Genomic DNA, 4,559 nt, shown 5'->3' with positions numbered 1-4,559 from the left:
TGCTATTTTGCCCATTTTCTAAACTGGATTACTTGTTTTTTTGTGTTTTTTTTGAGTGTTCATTTTTTAAGTTCTTTATATATTTTGGATCCTACCCTTTACTAGATAGGTCATCTGCAAATATCTTCTCCTATCCTGAAGGTTGCCTTTTAGTTTTGTTAATTGTTTCCTTCAATGTGTAGAAGTTTTCCTTGTGATGAAGCCCAAATACTTTATTTTTAATCTGTTTCTCTTACCTCAGGAGACATACTTATTAAGATTTTCATACAGCCAAAGAAGCTACCGCCTGTGTTCTACTCTAAGATTTTAGTTTAGTAGTTTAGTTTAGTTTAGTTTCAGGGGTAGAATTTAGTGATTCATCAGTTGCATATAACACCCAGTGCTCACTACATCAAGTGCCCTCCTTAATGCCCATCACACAATTACTCCATCTCCCCAACCACCTCCCTTCCAGCAACCTTCAGTTTGTTTCCCAGAGTTAAGACCTCCTTAATGCCCGTCACCCAATTATCCCATCACCCACTCGCTTCCCTTCCAGCAAACCTTCACTTTGTTTCCTACAATTCTCTTATTGTTTGCTTCACTGTTTTTGTCTTATTTTATTTTTCATTCCCTTCCCCCACGTTCATCTGTTTTGTTTCTTAAATTACACATATGAGTGAAATCATATGTATTTGTCTTTCTCTGACTGACTTATTTTGCTTAGCATAAAATGGCAAGATGTCATTCTTTTTGATGGCTGAGATGTATTCCAATGTGTGTGTGTGTGTCACAACTTTATCCATTCATCTGTTGATGGACATCTGGGCTCTTTCTATCATTTGGCTATTGTGGACATTCCTGCTCTAAGCACTGGGGTACATGTGCCTCTTCGAATCAGCACTTTTGTATCTTTCAGATAAATACCTAGTAGTGCAATCACTGTGTCATAGGCTAGTTGTATTTTTATGTTTTTTTGAGGGACCTCTATAATGTTTTCCAGAGTGGCTGCACCAGTTTGCATTCCCAGCAACCAGTGTAGGAGAGTACCCCTTTCTCCGCATCCTTGCCAACAGCTGTTGTTTCCTGAGTTGTTCATTTTAGCCATTCTGAGTGGTGTGAGGTGGTATCTCATTGCAATTTTAATTTGTAGCTCCCTGATGCCAAGTGATGTTGAGCAATTTTTCATGTGTCTGTTAGCCATTTGTATGTCTTCTTTGGAGAAATATCTGTTCATGTTTTCTGCCCATTTCTTGCCTGGAGTTTTTGGGTTTTGGGTGTTGAGTTTGATAAATTCTTTACCAGTTTTGGATACTAGCCCTTTATCTGGTAAGTCTTGCAGATTTCTTCTTCCATTCCGTGGGTTGCCCTTTAATTATGGTTGACTGTTTCCTTTGCTGTGCCAAAGGTTTGTATCCTGACAAGTCCCTATAGGTCATTTCTGCTTTTGTTTCCCTTGCCTTGGAGCTGTGTCTAGAAAGAAATTGCTGTGGCCTAGGTCAAAGAAGTTGCTGCCTCTGTTCTCTAGGATTTTGATGGGTCCCTGTCTCACATTTAGGTCATTCATCCATTTGGAGTTTATTTTTTTGTGTATGGTATAAGAAAGAGTCGAGTTTATTCTTTTGTATGTTATTTAACATAGTCCTGGAAGTCCTAGCCTTTGCATCTAGTTGAAACTGCACTGTGCTTAAAACCATGTGTGAAGTAACATATTCCCTTCTTTAAGATATGAGTGTTGTAATGTGATATAGGGGATATAATGTGTAGAACAACGAGGAAAAATCCATGTTTACCTCCTTGAAACTACACTCAGCTTAAAGTGCCCATAATTAACAACTTTTCATTTGAGTATTGTGTGAAGACACATTAGCAAAAAAAAAGTGCCTAACTTCTTGAAACTACTCTGTGCTTAAAGCATCGGTTAAGTAACAACTTTCTTTTTCACATATATGTTCATAAACTTATGTGTATAATCCCTAGAAATTGGCCTTATACTTCATTCCTTGAAACTATAACGTGTTTAAAACTCTTCAGGAAACATCAGAGTTTCATAAAGTTAAAAAGTGTTTTCACACCTGTAGTTTTAACACAATGAAATGGCATTGTGCATACATTCTCAAAACTACACTGTTTTATATCCATTCTCCAAGCAACATCTTCTTTTCCTTGGGATATAAGTGTTTTATTTTACGTGGATAAGACAACTAAAAGCCATTTGTTGAACTCCTCATAACAACACTGTGTTTAAACCACTTGTCAAGGAACATCTTCCTTTCATGAATATATAGTGTTTTTTTTTTAAATTATGTGTAGAAAGAAGCATTAGGAAAAGGCATGTGCTTATCTACTTGAAACTACACTACTTAAATCGTCCATCAAGTAACGTCTTTTTCATTCAGATGCAAGTGTATTTAAACTTATGTGTATACATAGTAGGGAAACTCCTAGAAAATACATTGTGTTTAAAGTGTCCCTAAAGTAACAGCTTCCTTTTGTTAAGACACAAATTTTTGTGTGTGTTACGTTTCCAAGTTGGCAGAGTAGTAGGGGGATCCAGAACTTACAGTGTCCTTCGAACACAACTAGATCAACATTCAACTCTTTTGAACAACTAGGAAGAGGACTGGAGGAGTAAGGAGACAATCTGCATAGTTGGAGGGAGGGAGGGAAGGAAACAATTGGCGCAGCTGGAGGCAGAGGTGAGGTTCAGAGCCCTGAGTTGGAGGATTGGGAAGCCATGTAGCCCAGACGGGTAGGAAGCCCAGTTCACAAAACAAAGTCAGGAAGAAGGAGCAAGTTGGAAAGAGTGCAGTGGGTTGTGACCACACAATAAGCTGAGGTGAGGAGATCCTTTGGGTCACTCAGGGAGAGATTGCTGCCCTTCCTGGAGGGCGTTTGGTGAGATTTGAATGAGATCATAGGAGATTTGGACTGAGTTCTCCCAAGATTTGGAATGATAACTGGTGAGATTTGGACTGAGATCTCACGAGATTTGAACTGATTGGTGAGATTCGGATGAGATCTCATGAGACTTTCCTACAATCCAATGAGATTTGGACTGAGTAGTCATAGATTTGGACTGAGATCTCAGGAGATTTGGAGTGAAATCTCATGAGATTTGGACTGAGATGACATGAGATTTAAACTGATTGGCGAGATTTGGATGAGAACTCATGAGATTTGGACTGAGAACTCACAAGGTTTGGAGTGAAATCTCATGAGATTTGGAGTGAGAACTCATGAGATTTATACTGATGGCAAGATTTGGATGAGATCTCATGAGATTTGGACTGAGATCTCATGAGATTTGGAGAACTCACGAGATTTCGACTGAGATCTCATGAGATTTGTACTGATATCTCACGAGCTTTGGAGTGAAATCTCATGAGACTTGGAGTGAGACCTCACAAGATTTGGACTGATTAGCGAGATTTGGATGAGAGCTCAAGAGATTTTGGACTGAGATCTCACGAGATTTGAACTGATTGGCAAGATTTGGATGAGATATCATGATTTGGACTGAGATCTCAGGAGATTTGGGGTGAGAACTCATGAGATTTGGACTGAGACCTCATGGGATTGAAACTGGCGAGATTTGGATGAGATCTCATGAGATTTGGACTGAGATCTCATGAGATTTTCCTACAAATCCAATGAGATTTCGACTGAGTAGTCATGAGATTTGGGCTGAGATCTCATGAGATTTGGAGTGAAATCTCATGAGATTTGGAGTGAAACCTCATGAGATTTGGGCTGATTGGTGAGATGTGGATGAGATCACATGAGATTTGGACTGAGATCTCACGAGATTTTGACTGAGATCTCATGAGATTAGTACTGAGATCTCACCAGATTTGGGGTAAAGTTTCATGAGCTTTGGAGTGAGAACTCACGAGATTTGAGTGATATCTCATGAGATGTGGAGTGAGAACTCACCAGATTTGGACTGATTGGTGAGATTTGGATGAGATCTCATGAGATTTGGAGTGAAACCTCATGAGATTTGGACAGAAATCTCAAGAGATTTGAATTGGTTGGCAAGGTTTGGGTGAGATCTCACAAGATTTGGACTGAGATCTTGAGATTTGGAGTTCAATCTCACCAGATTTGGACTGAGATCTCATGAGATTTGAACTGATTGGTGAGATTTGGATGAGATCTCATGAGATTTTCCTACAAATCTCATGAGATTTGGACAGAGTTGTCACAAGACTTGGACTGAGATCTCATGAGATTTGGAGTGAAAACTCATGAGATTTTGACTGAGATCTCATGAGATTTGGAGTAAAAACTCACAAGATTTCAACTGAGCCCTCATGAGATTTGGGGTAAAATCTCACGAGACTTGGACCGGTCTCTCACGAGATTTGAACTGATTGGCAAGATTTGGATGCGATCTCATGAGATTTGGATGAGATCTCATGAGATTTGGAGTGAAAACTCACGAGATTTCAAATAAGATGAGATGTGGAGTCAAATCTCACGAGACTTGGACTGAGATCTCACGAGATTTGAACTGATTTGCGAGATTTGGAAGAGATCTAACATGAGATTTGCTTACAACTCTCACGAGATTTGGA

This window comes from Phoca vitulina, unplaced genomic scaffold (assembly GCF_004348235.1).
Source record: "Phoca vitulina isolate PV1807 unplaced genomic scaffold, GSC_HSeal_1.0 scaffold54, whole genome shotgun sequence".
NCBI classification, from domain to species: Eukaryota; Metazoa; Chordata; class Mammalia; order Carnivora; family Phocidae; genus Phoca; species Phoca vitulina.
This window is presented reverse-complemented; position numbering follows the sequence as displayed.